At 42.5% G+C, this 21,660-nt stretch overlaps 1 long non-coding RNA gene across 4 annotated transcripts; it reads left to right on the plus strand.

Moving 5' to 3' along the window:
* Positions 1-17,245: 17,245 nt before the first annotated feature.
* LOC124699379 lies at positions 17,246-20,432 on the plus strand. Of its 4 annotated transcripts, none has more exons than XR_007001370.1 (9): positions 17,246-17,433; positions 17,675-17,888; positions 17,963-18,213; positions 18,339-18,464; positions 18,695-18,780; positions 19,167-19,276; positions 19,352-19,466; positions 19,547-19,617; positions 20,116-20,432. It is a non-coding gene; the product is annotated as an uncharacterized LOC124699379 (long non-coding RNA). The 4 variants fall into 4 exon arrangements; XR_007001368.1 differs by having other exon boundaries at positions 17,247-17,433; positions 19,155-19,276; XR_007001369.1 differs by having other exon boundaries at positions 17,247-17,433; positions 19,155-19,276; positions 19,547-19,606.
* Positions 20,433-21,660: the final 1,228 nt, after the last annotated feature.

The raw sequence follows: 21,660 nt of genomic DNA on the forward strand, positions 1-21,660 counted from the left end.
TATTTCGATGATGATAATGATAGTGGTCTTTTTGTGCCACCTACTGTAGAGAGTAAATTTTGTTGTGATTATACTATGCCTCCTACACTTGATGAGAATAATAATGATAGCTACTTTGTTGAATTTGCTCCCACTACAACTAATAAAATTGATTATGCTTATGTGGAGAGTAATAATTTTATGCATGAGACTCATGATAAGAATGCTTTATGTGATAGTTATATTGTTGAGTTTGCTCATGTTGCTACTGAAAGTTATTATGAGAGAGGAAAATATGGTTGTAGAAATTTTCATGTTACTAAAACACCTCTCTATGTGCTGAAATTTTTGAAGCTATACTTGTTTTATCTTCCTATGCTTGTTACTTTGCTCTTCATGAACTTGTTTATTTACAAGATTCCTATGCATAGGAAGAATGTTAGACTTAAATGTGTTTTGAATTTGCCTCTTGATGCTCTCTTTTGCTTCAAATACTATTTCTTGCGAGTGCATCATTAAAACCGCCGAGCCCATCTTAATGGCTAAAAAGAAAGAACTTCTTGGGAGATAACCCATGTGTTATTTTGCTACAGTACTTTGTTTTATATTTGTGTCTTGGAAGTTGTTTACTACTGTAGCAACCTCTCCTTATCTTAGTTTTGTGTTTTGTTGTGCCAAGTAAAGTCTTTGATAGTAAAGTAAGTACTAGATTTGGATTACTCGCGCAGAAACATATTTCTTTGCTCGTCACGAATCTGGGTCTAATTTTCTGTAGGTAACTCAGAAAATTATGCCAATTTACGTGAGTGATCCTCAGATATGTACGCAACTTTCATTCAATTTGAGCATTTTCATTTGAGCAAGTCTGGTGGCCTAATAAAATCCATCTTTACGGACTCGTTCTGTTTTGACAGATTCTGCCTTTTATTTCGCATTGCCTCTTTTGCTATGTTGGATGAATTTCTTTGATCCATTAATGTCCAGTAGCTTTATGCAATGTCCAGAAGTGTTAAGAGTGATTGTGTCACCTCTGAACATGTTAATTTTTATTGTCCACTAACCCTCTAATGAGTTGTTTCGAGTTTGGTGTGGAGGAAGTTTTCAAGGGTCAAGAGAGGAGGATGATATACTACGATCAAGAAGAGTGAAAAGTCTAAGCTTGGGGATGCCCCGGTGGTTCATCCCTGCATATATCAAGAAGACTCAAGCGTCTAAGCTTGGGGATGCCCAAGGCATCCCCTTCTTCATCGATAAATTATCGAGTTCCTTCTCTTGAAACTATATTTTTATTCGGTCACATCTTATGTACTTTACTTGGAGCGTCTCGTGTGCTTTTGTTTTTGTTTTTGTTTGAATAAATTGGATTACATCATGCTTGTGTGGGAGAGAGACACGCTCCGCTGGTTCATATGAACACATGTGTTCTTAGCTCATAATATTCATGGCGAAGTTTCCTCTTCGTTAAATTGTTATATGGTTGGAATTGGAAAATGATACATGTAGTAATTGCTATAATGTCTTGGGTAATGTGATACTTGGCAATTGTTGTGCTCATGTTTAAGCTCTTGCATCATATACTTTGCACCTATTAGTGAAGAATACATAGAGCATGCTAAAATTTGGTTTGCATATTTGGTTTCTCTAAGGTCTAGATAATTTCTAGTATTGAGTTTTGAACAACAAGGAAGACGGTGTAGAGTCTTATAATGTTTTCAATATGTCTTTTATGTGAGTTTTGCTGCACCGGTTCATCCTTGTGTTTGTTTCAAATAAGCCTTGCTAGCCTAAACCTTGTATCGAGAGGGAATACTTCTCATGCATCCAAAATACTTGAGCCAACCACTATGCCATTTGTGTCCACCATACCTACCTACTACATGGTATTTCCTGCCATTCCAAAGTAAATTGCTTGAGTGCTACCTTTAAACAATTCAAAATTTATTACCTCTTATTTGTGTCAATGTTTTATAGCTCATGAGGAAGTATGTGGTGTTTATCTTTCAATCTTGTTGGGCAACTTTCACCAATGGACTAGTGGCTTCATCCGCTTATCCAATAATTTTGCAAAAAGAGCTGGCAATGGGATTCCCAGTCCCAAATTAATTAACAAAAATAGACACTCCTCCATGGTATGTGATTGTTGGACGGCACCCGAAGGATTCGGTTAGCCATGGCTTGTGTAAACAAAGGTTGGGAGGAGTGTCATCATAATAAAACTAAAATAAAAAGGCACTCCTTCATGGTATGAGATTGTTGGCGAGGCACCCGAGGATTCGGTTAGCCATGGTTTGTGAAAGAAAGGTTGGAAGGAGTGCCATCCAAAAATAAAATAAAATGGGAGCCGCTCTTTGAAGGTTTGTCCGGCAAGGGGGTTAGAGTACCCGCTACCATTCGTTGACAACAACATACACCTCTCAAAACTTTATTTTTATGCTCTCTTTATGTTTTCAAAATCAAAGCTCTAGCACAAATATAGCAATCGATGCTTTCCTCTTTGAAGGACCATTCTTTTACTTTCATTGTTGAGTCAGTTCACCTATTTCTCTCCATCTCAAGAAGCAAACACTTGTGTGAACTGTGCATTGATTCTTACATATTTGAATATTGCATTTGTTATATTGCTTTGCATTGACAATTATCCATGAGATATACATGTTATAAGTTGAAAGCAACCGCTGAAACTTCATCTTCCTTTGTGTTGCTTCAATACCTTTACTTTGAATTATTACTCTATGAGTTAACTCTTATGCAAGACTTATTGATGCTTGTCTTGAAGTGCTATTCATGAAAAGTCTTTGCTTTATGATTCACTTGTTTACCCATGTCATATACATTGTTTTGATCGCTGCATTCACTACATATGCTTTACAAATAGTATGATCAAGTTTATGATGGCATGTCACTCCGAAATTATCTTTGTTATCGTTTTACTCGCTCGGGACGAGCAGTAACTAAGCTTGGGGATGCCGATACGTCTCCAACGTATCGATAATTTCTTGTGTTCCATGCCACATTATTGATGTTATCTACATGTTATATGCACACTTTATGTCATATTCGTGCATTTTCTCGGAACTAACCTATTAACAAGATGCCGAAGTGCCGCTTCTCGTTTTCTGCTGTTTTTGGTTTCAGAAATCCTAGTAACGAAATATTCTCGGAATCGGACGAAATCAAAGCCAAAGATCTTAGAATCCCCGGAAGCATCCAGAACACACCGGAGAAGTCGAGGGGGGCCACGGGCCCACCAAACTACAGGCTGGCGCGGCCGAGAGGGGGCCGCGCCGCCCTATGGTGTGGCCCCCCGTCAGCCCTCCTCGCGCCGCCTCTTCGCCTATATAAAGCCCCCGGATCGAAAACCCCGATACGAAGAACCACGATACGGAAAACCTTCCAGAGCCGCCGCCATCGCGAAGCCAAGATCTGGGGGACAGGAGTCTCTGTTCCGGCACCCTGCCGGAGCGGGGAAGTGCCCCCGGAAGGCTTCTCCATCGACACCGCCATCTTCATCACCGCTGATGCTCCCATGAGGAGGGAGTAGTTCTCCATCGAGGCTCGGGGCTGTACCGGTAGCTATGTGGTTCATCTCTCTCCTATGTGTTTCAATACAATAATCTCATGAGCTGCCTTACATGATTGAGATTCATATGATGATGCTTGTAATCTAGATGTCATTATGCTAGTCAAGTGAGTTTTACCTATGTGATCTCCGGAGACTCCTTGTCCCACGTGTGTAAAGGTGACAGTGTGTGCACCGTGTGGGTCTCTTAGGCCATATTTCACAGAATAGTTACTCAATGTTGAATGGCATAGTGAGGTGCTTATTTATATCTCTTTAAGATTGCAACATGTTTTGTATCACAATTTATCTATGTGCTACTCTAGTGATTTGTTATTAAAGTAGTTTATTCCTCCCGCATGTGTGCAAAGGTGACGGTGCGTGCACCGTGTTAGTACTTGGTTTATGCTATGATCATGATCTCTTGTAGATTGCGAAGTTAACTATTGCTATGATAATATTGATGTGATCTATTCCTCCTACATATGCATGAAGGTGACAGTGGTGCATGCTATGCTAGTACTTGGTTTAGTCCGTTGATCTATCTTACACTAAAGGTTACTAAAATATGAGCATTATTGTGGAGCTTGTTAACTCCGGCATTGAGGGTTCGTGTAATCCTACGCAATGTGTTCATCATCCAACAAAAGTGTAGAGTATGCATTTATCTATTCCGTTATGTGATCAATGTTGAGAGTGTCCACTAGTGAAAGTGTAATCCCTAGGCCTTGTTCCTAAATATCGCTATCGCTGCTTGTTTACTTGTTTTACTTGCGTTACTACTGCCGCGTTACTACCGCTTGTTTACTTGTCCTGGGCAAAGCACTTTTCTGGTGTCGTTGCCGTTGCTACTACTTATTCATACCACCTGTATTTCACTATCTCTTCGCCGAACTAGTGCACCTATTAGGTGTGTTGGGGACACAAGAGACTTCTTGCTTTGTGGTTGCAGGGTTGCATGAGAGGGATATCTTTGACCTCTTCCTCCCTGAGATCGATAAACCTTGGGTAATCCACTTAAGGGAAATTTGCTGCTGTTCTACAAACCTCTGCTCTTGGAGGCCCAACACTGTCTACAAGAATAGAAGCTCCCGTAGACATCACACCTGTATTTCACTATCTCTTCGCCGAACTAGTGCACCTATTAGGTGTGTTGGGGACACAAGAGACTTCTTGCTTTGTGGTTGCAGGGTTGCATGAGAGGGATATCTTTGACCTCTTCCTCCCTGAGTTCGATAAACCTTGGGTGATCCACTTAAGGGAAACTTGCTGCTGTTCTACAAACCTCTGCTCTTCGAGGCCCAACAATGTCTACAAGAATAGAAGCTCCCGTAGACATCAACGCTCCAAGTAAAGCACATAAGATGTGACGGAATAAAAATATAGTTTCACTAGAGGTGATCTGATAAGTTGTCGATGAAGAAGGGATGCCTTGGGCATCCCCAAGCTTAGATGCTTGAGTCTTCTAAAAATATGCAGGGATGAACCACGGGGGCATCCCCAAGCTTATACTTTTCACTCTTCTTGATCATATTGTATCATCCTCCTCTCTTGACCCTTGAAAACTTCCTCCACACCAAACTCAAAACAATCTCATTAGAGGGTTAGTGCATAATTGAAAATTCATATATTCAGAGGTGACATACTCATTCTTAACACTTCTGGACATTGCATAAAGCTACTGAAAGTTAATGGAGCAAAGAAATCCATCAAACATAGCAAAACAGGCAATGCGAAATAAAAGGCAGAATCTGTCAAAACAGAACAGTCCGTAAAGACGAATTTTTTAGAGGCACCAGACTTGCTCAGATGAAAATGCCCAAATTGAATGAAAGTTGCGTACATATCTGAGGATCACGCACGTAAATTGGCAGATTTTTATAAATTTTCTACAGCAGGGGCAGCTCAATTTCGTGACAGCAATAAATCTGTTCCTGCGCAGCAATCCAAATCTAGTATTGACTTTACTATCAAAGACTTTACTTGGCACAACAATGCAATAAAATAAAGATAAGGAGAGGTTGCTACAGTAATAACAATTTCCAAGACTCAAATATAAAACAAAGTGCAGAAGTAAAATAATGGGTTGTCTCCCATAAGCGCTTTTCTTTAACGCCTTTCAGCTAGGCGCAGAAAGTGTGAATCAAGTATTGTCAAGAGACGAAGCATCAAGATCATAATTTGTTCTAATGATAGAATCATAAGGTAACTTCATTCTCTTTCTAGGGAAGTGTTCCATACCTTTCTTGAGAGGAAATTGATATTTAATATTACCTTCCTTCATATCAATGGTAGCACCAACAGGCTCAAGAAAAGGTCTTCCCAATATAATGGGACAAGATGCATTGCATTCAATATCCAAGACAACAAAATCAACGGGGACAAGGTTATTGTTAACCATAATACGAACATTATGAATCCTCCCCAAAGGTTTCTTTATAGCATTATCAGCAAGATTAACATCCAACTAACAGTTTCAATGGTGGCAAGTCAAGCATATCATAAATTTTCTTAGGCATAACAGAAATACTTGCACCAAGATCACATAAAGCATCACAATCAAAATCATTGACCCTCATCTTAATGATGGGCTCCCAACCATCTTCTAACTTCCTAGGAATAGAGGTTTCAAGTTTTAGTTTCTCCTCTCTAGCTTTTATGAGAGCATTTGTAATATGTTTTGTAAAGGCCAAATTTATAGCTATTGGGACTTTTAGCAAGTTTTTGTAAGAACTTTATAACTTCAGAGATGTGACAATCATCAAAATATAAACCATTATGGTCTACATCAATGGGATCATTGTCCCCAATATTTTGAAAAATTTCAGCAGTTTTATCACAAGCAGTTTCAACAGTTTTAGCAGTTTCACGCAATTTTGCACGCTTTGCACTAGGAGTAGAAACATTGCCAACACCAATTATTTTACCATTGATAGTAGGAGGTGTAGCAACATGTGAAGCATTATCATTACTAGTGGTGGTAATAGTCCAAACTTTAGCTACATTATTCTCTTTAGCAAGTTTTTCGTTTTCTTCTCTTTCCACCTAGCATGCAATTCAGCCATCAATCTAATATTCTCATTAATTCGAACTTGGATGGCATTTTCTGTAGTAACAATTTTATTATCAATATCCTTATTAGGCATAACTTTCAATTTTAAAAGATCAACATCAGAGGCAAGACTATCAACCTTAGAAGCAAGAATATCAATTTTATCAAGCTTTTCTTCAACAGATTTGTTAAAAGCAGTTTGTGTACTAATAAATTCTTTAAGCATGGCTTCAAGACCAGGGGGTACACTCCTATTATTGTTGTAAGAATTATCATAACTATTACCATTAGCAGAAGGATATGGCCTATAGTTGTTACCAGAATTATTCCTATAAGCATTGTTGTTGAAATTATTACTTTTAATGAAGTTCACATCGACATGTTCTTCTTGGGCAACCAATGAAGCTAAAGGAACATTATTAGGATCAACATTAGATCTACCATTCACAAGCATAGACATAATAGCATCAATCTTATCACTCAAGGAGGGGGTTTCTTCAACAGAATTTACCTTCTTACCTTGTGGAGCTCTTTCCGTGTGCCATTCAGAGTAATTTATCATCAAAAGCTTTGTTTCCGCCCCCAAAGTGATGGACATAAAGGTACCTCCAGCAGCTGAATCCAATAGGTTCCGCGAAGAAAAATTCAATCCCGCATAAAAGGTTTGGATGATCATCCAAGTAGTTAGTCCATGGGTAGGGCAATTCTTCACCAAAGATTTCATTCTCTCCCATGCTTGAGCAACATGTTCATTATCTAATTGCTTAAAATTCATTATGCTACTTCTCAGAGATATAATTTTAGCGGGAGGATAATATCTACCAATGAAAGCATCCTTACATTTAGTCCATGAATCAATACTATTTCTAGGCAGAGATAGCAACCAATCTTTAGCTCTTCCTCTTAAGGAGAAAGGAAACAATTTTAATTTTATAATGTCACCATCTACATCCTTATACTTTTGCATTTCACATAGTTCAACAAAATTATTAAGATGGGCAGCAGCATTATCAGAACTAACACAAGAAAATTGCTCTCTCATAACAAGATTTAGTAAAGCAGGTTTAATTTCAAAGAATTCTGTTGTAGTAGCTGGTGGAGCAATAGGTGTGCATAAGAAATCATTATTATTTGTGCTAGTGAAGTCACACAACTTAGTATTCTCAGCAGTACCCATTTTAGCAGTAGTAAATAAAGAAAACTAAATAAACTAAATGCAAGTAACTAATTTTTTGTGTTTTTAATATGGAGAACAAGACAGTAAATAAAGTAAAACTAACAACTAATTTTTTGTGTTTTTGATATAATAAGCAAACAAAGCAGTAAATAAAGTAAAGTAAAGCAAGACAAAAACAAAGTAAAGAGATTGGATGTGGGAGACTCCCCTTGCAGCGTGTCTTGATCTCCCCGGCAACGGCGCCAGAAATTTACTTGATGGCGTGCAGTCGACACGTCCGTTGGGAACCCCAAGAGGAAGGTGTGATGCGCACAGCAGTAAGTTTCCCTCAGTAAGAAACCAAGGTTATTGAGCCAGTAGGAGTCAAGGAACACGTGAAGGTTGTTGGTGGCGGAGTGTAGTGCGGCGCAACACCAGGGATTCCGGCGCCAACGTGGAACCTGCACAACACAATCAAAGTAATTTGCCCCAACGTAACAGTGAGGTCGTCAATCCCACCGGCTTGCTGTAAACAAAGGATTAGATGTATAGTGTGGATGATGATGATTGTTTGCGAAGAACAAGTAAAGAACAATTGCAGTAGATTGTATTTCAGATGTAAAGAATTGGACCGGGGTCCACAAGTTCACTAGTGGTGTCTCTCCCATAAGATAAACAAGATGTTGGGTGAACAAATTACAGCTTGGGCAATTGACAAATAAAGAAGGCATAACAATGCACATACATATATCATGATGAGTACTATGAGATTTAATCGAGGCATTACGACAAAGTACATAGACCGCTATCCAGACATGCATCTATGCCTAAAAGTCCACCTTCAGAGTTATCATCCGAACCCCTTCCAAGTATTAAGTTGCAAACAATAGACAATTGCATTAAGTATGGTGCGTAATGTAATCAACACAAATATCCTTAGACAAAGCATCGATGTTTTATCCCTAGTGGCAACAAGACATCCACAACCTTAGAACTTTCGTCACATTGTCCCAGATTCAGTGGAGGCATGAACCCACTATCGAGCATAAATACTCCCTCTTGGAGTCACAAGTATCAACTTGGCCAGAGCCTCTACTAGCAACGGAGAGCATGCAAGAACATAAACAACATATATGATAGATTGATAATCAACTTGACATAGTATTCAATATTCATCGGATCCCAACAAACACAACATGTAGGATTACAAATAGATGATCTTGATCATGATAGGCAGCTCACAAGATCTAACATGATAGCACAATGAGGAGAAGACAACCATCTAGCTACCGCTATGGATCCATAGTCCAGGGGTGAACTACTCACACATCGATCCGGAGGCGATCATGGCGATGAAGAGACCTCCGGGAGATGATTCCCCTCTCCGGCGGGGTGCCGGTGGCGATCTCCCGAATCCCCCGAGATGGGATTGGCGGCGGCGGCGTCTCGTAAGGTTTTCTCGTATCGTGGCTCTCGCATCGGGGTATTCGCGACGAAGGCTTTAAGTAGGCGGAAGGGTAGAGTCGGGGGCGTCACGAGGGACCCACACAATAGGGCCGCGCGGCCAGGGCCTGGGCCGCGCCGCCCTAGTGTGGCGTCGCCTCGTCGCCCCACTTCGTATCTCCCTCGGTCTTCTGGAAGCTTCGTGGAAAAATAAGACCCTGGGCGTTGATTTCGTCCAATTCCGAGAATATTTCCTTTGTAGGATTTCTGAAACCAAAAACAGCAGAAAACAGCAACTGGCTCTTCGGCATCTCGTCAATAGGTTAGTGCCGGAAAATGCATAATAACGACATATAATGTGTATAAAACATATGAGTATCATCAATAAAGTAGCATGGAACATAAGAAATTATAGATACGTTTGAGACGTATCAGACGTGCAAACTATGAAAGTGATATTCAAACATAATCAATTATTCATAAAGAATTACTTGGAAGTTCTGTCAAACTGTTTATGATAAATACTGTGGGATCGAACTGTTTGAGATGTACACCATTTTAATCAGCATAGATTGAAAGTTACTCGCCCTTCAGATCAAGCAATACTATATGTTAATAACTAAAAATCAATAATAATCCATCAGTGTATGGGTATGTACGTAGTACATAAAACCGGCTGAATCGTGTTAGAATCTCATTTATATACCTTCTAGAAAGAGATGGAGAGAAGCATTACCATAGGACAAAAAAAGCTGAGATTTTACTACCAATCTCATCATTGGATGATAGGGTTTCTGGGACTATCTATGTGACAGCTAGGAACCGATGAGTTAACCAATTGCCGTTGACGCACACACCACCATGCTTAGGTCTTCCTGCAATAAAATCAATAGCACCATGAGATCCATATATACACATCGAATGAATCATGAAAATGGATTGATGAAACCTGCAGCTTAGACACTATGGTGGAGAAGAGGCAGAGCCCGTGCCCATCTCCAAGACTCCAACTCCAGGCCGGCCATGCACTTGGCAGACTTGGTTGAGGGGGCTCTGATTGCAGCTAGGTTCGTTTGAACGACGTTGGCGTTGCCACTGACCATTGGCAGCGAAGTAGTAGATGAGAAGCACCTCGTCGGGGTCCAGTAGAAGACTCAAAACAGAGGATGTTGTCGTGGCGGCGCTTGGCCTCTCCAACCAAACCGCTGCGGTAGACGATTGCCATCACCATCTACCTCTATCATGCATGTGCCGACACACGTGAAATCACTATCTATGTTGTACTTACCTACGCATGCATCTGCTTCTTTGGATGGTTCGGTGGAGATGACGATGAGCATCACCAGCATGTGGTGCAGCCGCCGACGGCCAGGATGTCGCCAGGCAGATGTATACGTCCGCGACGACGCCTTGGTGCTCATTAAAGATCGTGGCCCAACGCCCATGCACCTCGGCCTCGAGGGTCAGCCGCTCACCTGATGATTGATTCCCACCATCGCAGCTAATGCTCATAGCGTGGAGGTGATGGCCTGAATCGGAGAGTCGTCGATCTTGGAGACGTGCAGCGTGACGGTGCCGCCCAGAAGGACCCGTGGTGAGTGAGGACGCAGGCAATGTCATAGAAGCGAGAAGGGTGCCAAGTGAGGACCAGGATAGGCAGGATGTGGATGGAGACGTTCTCCCATTTTGAGCTTGCAGCAACCGTAACACGTAAGATGACCGGGGTAGGGAAGCGATCAACTTCACACGGAAGTATTGGGCCGAGGAGAATAAATACAACAGGGGATGACTGTTCGCCTCTGCCTCGCGCGTTACATGCTCACATCACTCCGTTTGTAAATGCAGCTGGAGGAGTCCAAGAGACAAAGAGACAAAGGATAACGTGGAGGAAAAATATGTGTCGCAGGCCAATCTTGGGAAGAAAACATCATGATCCGGCTGATAACTAATGACCATAGATTTGAAATCTGATGGATAAAAGTAATTGAGATGATGTGGCTTCACCATTTTTTAGCTTGCAAACATTAAATGCATGTTAGTGGGGATGAACTTTATAGATATTACAGATTTGTGTTGATTACATTACGCACCATACTTAATGCAATTGTCTGTTGTTTGCAACTTAATACTGGAAAGGGTGCGGATGCTAACCCGAAGGTGGACTCTTTAGGCATAGATGCATGCTGGATAGCGGTCTATGTACTTTGTCGTAATGGCCTGATTAAATCTCATAGTAGTCATCGTGATATGTATGTGCATTGTTATGCCCTCTCTATTTATCAATTGCCCAACTGTAATTTGTTCACCCAACATGCTATTTATCTTATTGGAGAGATACCGCTAGTAAACTGTGGACCCCGGTCCATTCTTTTACATCTGAAATACAATCTACTGCAAACTCTGTTCTCTACTGTTCTTCGCAAACAAACATCATTTTCCACACCATACGTTTAATCCTTTGTTTACAGCAAGCCGGTGAGATTGACAACCTCACTGTTAAGTTGGGGCAAAGTATTGTGATTGTGTTGTGCAGGTTCCACGTTGGCGCCGGAATCCCTGGTGTTGCGCCGCACTACACTCCTTCAGCAACAACCTTCACGTGACCCTTGACTCCTACTGGTTCGATAACCTTGGTTTCTTACTGAGGGAAAACTTGCTGCTGTACGCATCACACCTTCCTCTTGGGGTTCCCAACAGACGTGTGTCAACTACACGCCAGCAGGCAACCCGAAGAAGTAGTCGACTAGGACTCTTATAAAACCCTAGGCTGGTTGCATATATAAAGCCAGCCAGGGCACCCGATAGAAAGGGGGCCAACAGATAGACAGCATAGCTCCGCCTATGACGGCACCTTGTAAACATACATATGATCATATACTGGATTGCTAGCAGCACGTAGGGATCCCCCACCGAGGGGACCCGAAGCTGGGTACGTCGTGTGCCTAATCTCGCTCCCGGAATCTTCATCGTCGCTCTCTCCCGAAACCCAAGTCTACAATACATAGGCATTGGCGAGGTGATCCCTCGTCAATTGGCGCCGACCGTGGGGATTGCGACGACTAGATTTTGTTATCCGGACGAGATATACTTCATCATCAACGTCATCAAGATCGCATCTCACGAATCCAATTCGGCGAATTTCCTTTTCATTGTGCACAAGCGGAGGATTCGGAAAACACCTACAACGCAAGCAGAGGCGGCCACGGTCAAGTCCAGAGGAAAAAAAGCTCGGGCAGATATGTCGTATGCGCACTCGAGAGTGCATACAAGATTCATAGCCGATGAGTTTTATACTATTCAATCTAGTCCCTTTCCTTCTCATTGATTACGCATCTACTAGTAGTACTATTCTGTTTGGATTTAACCGATCTGAGCATGTTCCATCTACTTATTGCTGATGAAAAGTAACCAGGTGAAATCAATCAAAGGGTACGTTCGTGGAAGCGAGCTCTTGCGACCCGATGTGCATATGGACTTGTGCAGTTGAACGATCCTTGCGACGGATTACTCGCCGACAGATTTCTGCCACGAGGCCACACCTCCACCTCATCATATACGGGTTCGCCTGAACCAGCTATGCCGATTCGTTTGGCTACAAAGTCGTTGTCCGACCCTCATCCAACACAATAAATATCAGGTGTTATATTTACATTTATACTATTCGTAAAATTTATCTGTCCAAATATTTTTCGGCTTCTGCTGTTATTTGCTCGCAGAATTTTTGCGCCGTAATATCACTGCAGATCGGAACAAACATCGACTAATTTGCTTCGACGACCCTATTCTCCATTACTCATTTGCAAACGACGACACTCGCGAACGCTAGCACGAACCTGCTGGTGCGCACTCGCCATGACGGATTCACCATCCGACACAAATACCATCAGAGATAAAAGGCGCCGCACGACTACATCGACCGTGTCCGCCGCACGACCTCCTTTCACGTCGGCTCCGCCACAGCCGATAAAAAAGCTAAGTGTCCCTCTTTCAAGATTCAATTATTATTTACTTCCGTTACACCCGAATACTCGGGAGCTGCACCATTACATCATTAGAGCAAATTCACCCAACACCAGGGGTGTGCCATTACTTCGTCACCACAAATATACTTGGTTACTTGATGAATTTCTTTTCTCCGGCTCAGTGGAATTATTTTCTCCGGCTCAGTGAAATTAGTCGGCTTAGAGGATTTCTTCGGCTCCGTGGATTTATTTTCTTCGGCTTACTGGATTGGTTTTCTTCGGGTTATTACTGGATTACTCTTATACAATACTACTCGATGCGTTTCCGGGTCAGTGGATTCATCTTCTGTGATTATTACTGGATTTATTTTCTTCGGGTCAATGGATTCATCCTCAATAATATCGGCGGATTCATATGCTTCATATTTAATGGCTGGATCCATATTATATTATTGTCAATGGTTTCATCTTAAATGGCTTCACCTTATATGACGCCACGACTCCGTCAACTTCTTCCGACGTCACGACTAACACTCGGGGGCTCAACAATGACTTCGTCCCGAGTAACAACTATGACACGGCGTCTAAACAACAATAATGACGTTACCCCAGTAGCGCTCGGGGGTTTGGCTATTTCTTCATCAACAATATGGCGGCATCTAATTTCGCTATTTGGTGGTTTCTAATTCGGCTCGACTTCTTCTCTATACTCGAAGACTTCATCGCGCGCCGACTCCGTCGTGCCCAATAAACTAAGTGTTCCTTTGACTTGCATAAAGTTGATTATCATTTACTTTCACCGCACCCGACACTCGGGGGCTGCGCCATACTTCTTCACTATACATCTCAGGTTAACCAAAGAAGAACCGTGTCTACAAAAAAATCTTAAAGGAGGAACCCGATAAAAATGTCTTCAAAAGAGAACTCGACGAAATCTTCTTCATGAAGGAACCCAACAAAATCTTCTTCAGCGAGGAACCCGAAAATTATCCTCAATGAGGACCCGAAGAATTTTTCTCAAGGAGGAACCCGACGAAGAATTCTCCTCAAGGAGGACCCGAAGAAATTTTACTCAAGGAGGAACTCGAAGAAAATATCTTCAAGGAGGAACCCGACAAACAAAAAAAAAGAGAAGGGCAAAATCTTCGAGTCCATATACTCGTCATTTATTCCAGTTGCATATTCGATGAAAAGCATACTTCAAGAAAGTCGATAAAGATAGTTGAGCCTACACCCAAGTGCAAACACTCGGCTGTAGCCTCGGGGGCTACTCCCATCGGGAGCGCTGGTCGCGCACCCGAAGAAATGAAATCAATATAGCAAGTCAATACAGAAGGAGCTTTAAGATCCTATTCGACAAAAGATAGCAACCCGGAAAAACAGTTCAACCCGAAGAAATAGAGCATTCCATTATCCGAACAAAAGGCACTCGATAATATATTCTCAGAGTGCCTCAGTCGCGAATTAATCTCTGAATGCCGCAATATTTTGCGAAGGTAAGTCCCCAGGATCCGTCCTGCGCGGCGTGGCACCGCCTCTGACGGCGCTTTGCTACTTTTTTCCGTATCAACAGATATGAAGAAAAATCCTAACGGACGCGTTAGGTACCCGATAAAACATGACTGGAATTCGGCATCTGGTAAGTCCTGAAGCGGCACATGTCGAATTACGCCAGTATCCCGAGATCATGTCCGGGGACGTGATCTTGAAGTAGGTTTTTGCGGATTGCCAAAGAGCAGTTAACTGGTACCTGACCGTCAGATGAACCAGCCCCAATTACCGTTATCGCTGCACAATATATTTGACAAAGAAAATATAGTGTTTCTTTGGTCTCGAAGAATTTGAAAAAGAGAAAAAGCATGAAAATTTCATTCGATTATGTAAATATATAAATGTTTGTAGACTCAAATCGACTCTGCAACTCGAGTAGAGCCTACTCCCGTCGGGAGCACATGGATTTCATTAAGTCCTCCAACAGGAGTCGATAAAAAGAGGGGCGGCGTCCAGAAATATAGTCAAGTTCTTCATCGAGTAGTACAACTTGAGTCTATGCCCAGTGCAAGCACTTGCCCATAGACTCGGGGGCTACTCCCATCGGGAGCGCTGGCCGCGCACCTGATAGAAAAATAATTTCGAGAATCGTCGACATCATCTACGCTACACATGATCTACGACATGGACCTCGCCTTGTATTTCTTCGACTTTGGAGATGGTTATGCTTGGAGTCTCTACGCAAGTCTTCGACTTTGCTAGACACTCGGGGGCTACTGACATGGGCATACCCTCCGGGTACCCATTATTAGTATACCTGGCTCGGCCCAATATGGAGAAGGCCCAACAAGGCAACCCGAAGAAGTAGTCGACTAAGACTCTTGTAAAACCCTAAGCTGGTTGCATATATAAAGCCAGCCAGGGCACCCGATAGAAAGGGGGCCAACAGATAGACAGCATAGCTCCGCCTATGGCGGCACCCTGTAAATATACATATGATCATATACTGGATTGCTAGTAGCACGTAGGGATCCCCCACCGAGGGGACCCGAAGCTGGGTACGTCGTGTGCCTAATCTCGCTCCCGGAATCTCCATCGTCACTCTCTCCCGAAACCCAAGTCTACAATACGTAGGCATTGGCGAGGTGATCCCTCGTCAGCCGGAGACGGCTATACATGCCCTTCATGTTCCATTCAGGGATTTGGTGACTAGGTGTATACGTGAGCACCCTCTAGATGCCACACGATCTGCGTTGAGATCCGGTTCTCGTCAATTGGATCTGTTGCCTTGACGTTGTCTTATCCATCCCTAAGCGTACTTGGCGTGGGTCCTACGTGATTTGAAAGTGCATCTGGCCCACTATTTGAATTCAAAAAGGTGGGTCCTACGTGATTTAGAAGTGTTGTTAGTGCTGATGTGGTTTGCTAACCCAACAATGATGGTAACAGTGGATTTCTTGATGTGACACGTGTCAACCAATGGATGCATGCTCACGTATACACCCAGTCACCGGGCTTCTTTTGTCCATTCATATATATTGATCTCCTTTTTTAAAAAATTAGATGGAACGCGTGCGGGACTCTTTCATAACGGTGGATCGCATACAACAATTCAAAGAATTTGCGGGATTCTTAGTTAGGAAGGTCATAGCTCAACTGGAGCATACCATCGGGAGTTCATATATGACATTAGGGATATAAAATAGATATGGTAAAGATGATCGACTTTATATTGTAAATATGCATTACGTGTACTGTATTTCATGATGATGTCTATATATTCATGACGATGTTGTGGTTCCTTGAATGATGTATGCATGCATATTTGAATGAACAACACAACATAAACCCTGAAACTCTGTCATGGCAGAGAAACGCTGCTCCACCCTAAACCTCCGCCGTGAACGGCAATTTTCTCTGCCGCGGCAAAGACCTTTTAATCCTGGTTCGTCTTACGAACCAATACTAATGCCTCTCCACCCCGAGCCCCCTGACCGCACCATGTGGAGGACCCTTTAGTCCGATTTTATTTATAAAATTCAACAACGTAGGTACTTACTTCACGCTTTTGGTTAAGGTAAAGTTAAATTTTAATAAGAATGATTAATTATATAAGATCAGTATTCATAGTACTATATAAATAAAAGTATACTTTATAATAATTTTAGTACAATAAATTTCATGTTATGGATGTTGATATTTTCTCGTAAATATTTGGTCAAAATCTGTAAAGATTGAATGAACCTAATGGTGAATGGCGGGGCTTCTTTTCTTAAAAGACCAAAAAGTACTTTCACTTTCTTACAATTTTTAGGCCATAAATAGATATTCTGAGGTTGTGTAATTTTGCTGTATCTAAATACTTCTTAATGTAAATACATTTAAATTTACTATATGATTTGCGACATTTTTTTTTTATGGATGGAGTAGCTCGGATCCGTTGAATCAAGATGCCGTCAGTTTCAAAAAAAAAAAGATGCCGTCCTACGCCATCAATCAGTCACAGCCAGCCATGGCGCCGCCGCCGCAGCACGACCCCCGCCGGCTCTACAAGCGCGCCGCCATCTCTGACCAGCAGCGCCACCGCGACTCCGCCCTCCGAACCCAATCCGCCCGGCGCGCGCCCGCAGCCTCGCCAACTCCCTACTGTCTCCCCCATCCGCCTACCAATCGCCACCCTTCCCCGAGGCAGAGGCCCACGGCGACTAGCCCGCCGTCGCCGACGTAGCCACGGCCAGATAATGCTGTCCAAGTGGATGGTCGACGCCCCTCCCCACCTCGCCCACGACTGGTATAATCCATCGTCACCTCCTTGTCTTGGTTCAGTTCAGTTTGGCTCTAGTGTCCTACAAAGACGATCTTTTCAGTTCAACTAGCAACAAACTTAGTGTCTGTCTTCTAATTTGAAATTCAGAACACATTACCTTAGCCTACTACTGAGAAATAGCACTAGCATTACACTGACAAATCAAGTCATTAGTAGCCAGTAAGGATAGACTTTGCTCCAACAACATTTTTTTTTCTGTATGTAGGCATGTTTCTGCCAGGCCTGCTGGCAAGCGACACCTGGTCGTGTCATCGAACGGCATCACGATAAGCAGGCTCCGCAATGGGACCATTCTCCATTGGTTCCCTTCGGAGCTTCCCAACTGATCAAAGAGGGTGATCTCTGGCCCAGCAAGATCCTACTGTATCCGCGACTAAATATTCCACGAGTTAGCCAAGCAAATAGACTTTTCTTTTGAGGTCAATGGCTGCTTGATCATCTACACCTACTTGCTTTAAGGCCTGTTTCTAATCTGTGTGTTCTTATCCTGCAGCCTGACGAGACACACTACGTCGTTGATATGATTTGTTGGCGAGGCTATTTGCTGTATGATTGCACCGCCGAGTTCAGGATTTTTTGGGTGAACTAGAAGCTCACCGAGATTTCTGCCGGTGATCCTCCGTCGACGTACCATCGGTATTGGTTTAGTGCCTTCCCTATGTACGAGTCTACACTCGAGGGTCTTGAAGCAGCGTACTCAGGAAGCACACCTTATGTCAAGGATGGTTTGCTGTTTTACAACAAGTAACGTCTGTTTCAAGAATACCAGTATTAATCTGGTTTTGATACATGCACTCATGTTTGCTATCTCCTTTTACAGTTTATACTGTTGAAATGACTGATCTAGGTGATTTTTTTTCTCTTATCAGGCATGTGCATTATCAATCGGGAATCACGCCCCTGACACTGGTATGGAAAGATGTGGCTTGCAGGTTGCAGCCAGTATGTTCTTGATACGGATAGTGAGGGACACGTTCCAACAGAGCAGCACGGAGGTTCCTTTCTTAATTATGCTTTCCTGTACTGTAGCCGATTAGATAACTGTCTATTAAATATGAAAAATAGTAATCCCTCGGTTCGATAATTCCTGTCATGGTTTTAGGTCAAATTTATACTAAAACCACGACAAGAATTATCAACAGAGGGAGTTTTAACTCTTGCGCCTGCTAGACTTCACTTTATCCCTTAATAATTTTACTGGTCTTATTTCTTCATGTGTTATCAGGTTGTTCTTGAGCTGCAAGAGGATGGAAAACTAATTGCTTCTGATGAGATCCTAATTGTATTTGGTACACCGAATTTATACAGAAGGTACTGTTTTGAAGCGCAACTTATATTTCCACAAAATAGAAGTAATTATCATACAGGATTTGTGTCTCAGTGTTTGACTCCTTGTTACCATCCGCTTAAGTTCAGATGAACTTTAATTCTGCATACATACATCATGTACTACATGGTGCTCAAATTATCGTCTTGATGGTTCATTCCGACCATAATAGCTCTTTCATGTCCATGCCTGTTCCTTCATGCTGTTGCTACAGTGACGCACTTAGTATTTGCAAACAGATTTGTAGATGCTGTGTGCTCTTTCTTGATTCGACTTACCTTCCTATACAGTGACCACCAGTTATTTTTTGCATCTGAATATGTTTTAAGAAAAAACATACTCTTATATTTTTATGCAGTCAAACCTGCAGCCAGGGAACCTTCTCCGCTTCGGCTTGTAGATGGGAAGATAGAGATTGGTGAGCTGCCATTTGCCGGGAAGCTGAACCAAACGCGTACTCTTGCTGATAGCCATTCCAAAGTAAGTGACGGCTTCACCATGCACTATAATATTGTATTCATCACATGTACCTAAGCTATTATTTTGTGAGCGCAGGTTCTGTTTCAGTATGCTGCCAGACATGCTCCCCTCAGAATCAAAGACCTCGTAGCCTCTGTTCAATCAAACAGCATGGAGGTTGAATCTACAGATGCTGAAATGCAAGATTAAGGTGAGGGAGTGCGGGTTTCTATTTGCCATTCTCTGCGATTTCTCCATGTTATTCACTCTTTCGTAATTGTGTAATGACAGTCATGCAAGGCAGATTTTTTGCATTTGACTGGACACCATGCTAGGATGAAATTGTTGTAAGTGAGTCCAAGGTCCGTCTCACTCTCTCATTTACGTCCTGTTGAGCTAGACGATTACTTTTTCTAGAATCACTCTGTTTTTTGGAGCAATTTCAGCACTAGGATTTTGAAAAAAAAAATAGCCGCTTGTTTCTGTTTCTAGGGAACCTGATGAAGAACTAGTCATGATTATGCAAGGGTTTGAAACCTTTATTCCAACTCTTGGGCCTTTTTAGTGTGATCATTTTTTAACCGTGGCAATGTGGGTACTTTTTTCTTAAATCACTTGATACAGTATGAGCACTTTTGGAGAGCAATTCCAGTACAAGATTTTTTTTTAATAAAGTATCCACATGTTTATGCTTTTAGGCTTGAGTAAACCTGATGAACAACAACTCATGATTATACAAGGGCTTGAAATGATTATACCAAACTATTGTGTCTTTAACTTTGTCAGTTATTAACTTCTCTAGCGTACAAGATAAAAGTGTTTCCTTGTGGAAATAACACTTTCTTCTGGGCATATGACAGGGGTATGCCAGTGGTGGCATGCAGATGGACAGCTGCGCAAACGAAGTGATGTTCCAAAAGATGTGGTCATCAAAGAGCATCGTATTTCCAAACCTTATAGAGCACCTCAAGACCTTTTTTTTCGAGGACACCGCAGGAGTTGTACTTGTCAATATATTAAGATAGAAAGAATGTAATTTACAAGATTTTTGCCAGCGCCATCAAGGCCTCTGTCACACTGATGACTCCACAGACGGAGCATCAGGGCTTAGTCCACTCTACCCTATTACTATTATGGTACATTATAATAACTCTTGCAATTCCACGAAGCTTCACTATTTTCCACTCCTTCAGGCTGTTCTTCAACGTCTGCACCACCTCCTCTGTTGTAGAGCTCTTGTTCTTGAAGATGTGCTTGTTCGTCTCAAGCAAAATTGCTCGGAAGATGCTTAGGGCTGAGCTGTTGAAGCCTGTTCTCATTCTTGAAGGAAATAGCGGCTGAATCCGAAGCATAAGTTGTATGCTGATTTTGAGGAGTGACTCCCGTCTGGAGTCCACCTCCATCTCCACAGATCCCCAGAGGTTAAGGAACTGAAGGATGGCCTGTGGGGAGAGGCGGCCTCTGATAGTCTGATGTCTCCAGTCCAGCTGCTGCTACGGCTCTGTATAGTCTTGGAAGATAGCTTGACGAGTGGAAGGATTGCCAGCCATACATTCCTAGGAGTACCTTGGATCCACGGATTGTGCCAGAACAATGTGTTGCTGCCGTCTCCGATCTCTACTGTTGTTGAGGTGGTGATGAACATCGCTTGCGCCTCTCACGACATGGCCTGGAGACCTGCGAACCAAAATATATGATGAGTGTGAAAGACGAGAGCCTTGACATGTACTGTTCTTATGTAAAATGGGTATACGATGCAACTCATATTTGTGAAGTTTGTTTATCCCAGAGTTTAAAAATGTATGCAATTGCCGAAACATCCCGAGTTTAACTACTAGCTAGATGCAACTCATAAAACTATTTGCCGATTGTGATGTGTACCTTCGGGTCTTGTACAGGCAACAAGAAGGGCTGCCCTGTGGCAGGTCAGTTCTGTTGCTCGCTGCTATCGGAACATTTGTTCTGCTAGAACGTGGATACCATCTGAATTTGAGCGGTATGCTGATTTCGAGGAGTGAGTCCCGTCCGGAGTAGGGGTACTGATGGTTGTCGCCCAGAGGCTAATGAATTGAAGGGTGGCCTCTGATGTCTCGTCCAACTGCTGCTACGGCTCTGGACAGTCTCGGAAGATATCTTGACGAGCTCGCAATGATTGCCGGAGCTAACATTCGCAGGGTACCTCGGATCCATGGATTGCGCCAGAACAACTTGCTGCTGCCGTCTCCGATCTACTGTTGTTGAGTCGGCGAACATTGCTTGCACCTCGGGCTACACCACCTCGAGACCTGCGAAACCAAAATGTATGATGAGTGTGTGAAAGACGAGCCTTAGCATGTACAATTCTTGTGCAACTCGTATTTGTGAAGTGCTGTTTGTTTATCCCGAGTTTGAAATGGATGCAACCC

This window comes from Lolium rigidum, chromosome 3 (genome assembly GCF_022539505.1).
Source record: "Lolium rigidum isolate FL_2022 chromosome 3, APGP_CSIRO_Lrig_0.1, whole genome shotgun sequence".
Classification (NCBI taxonomy): domain Eukaryota; kingdom Viridiplantae; phylum Streptophyta; class Magnoliopsida; order Poales; family Poaceae; genus Lolium; species Lolium rigidum.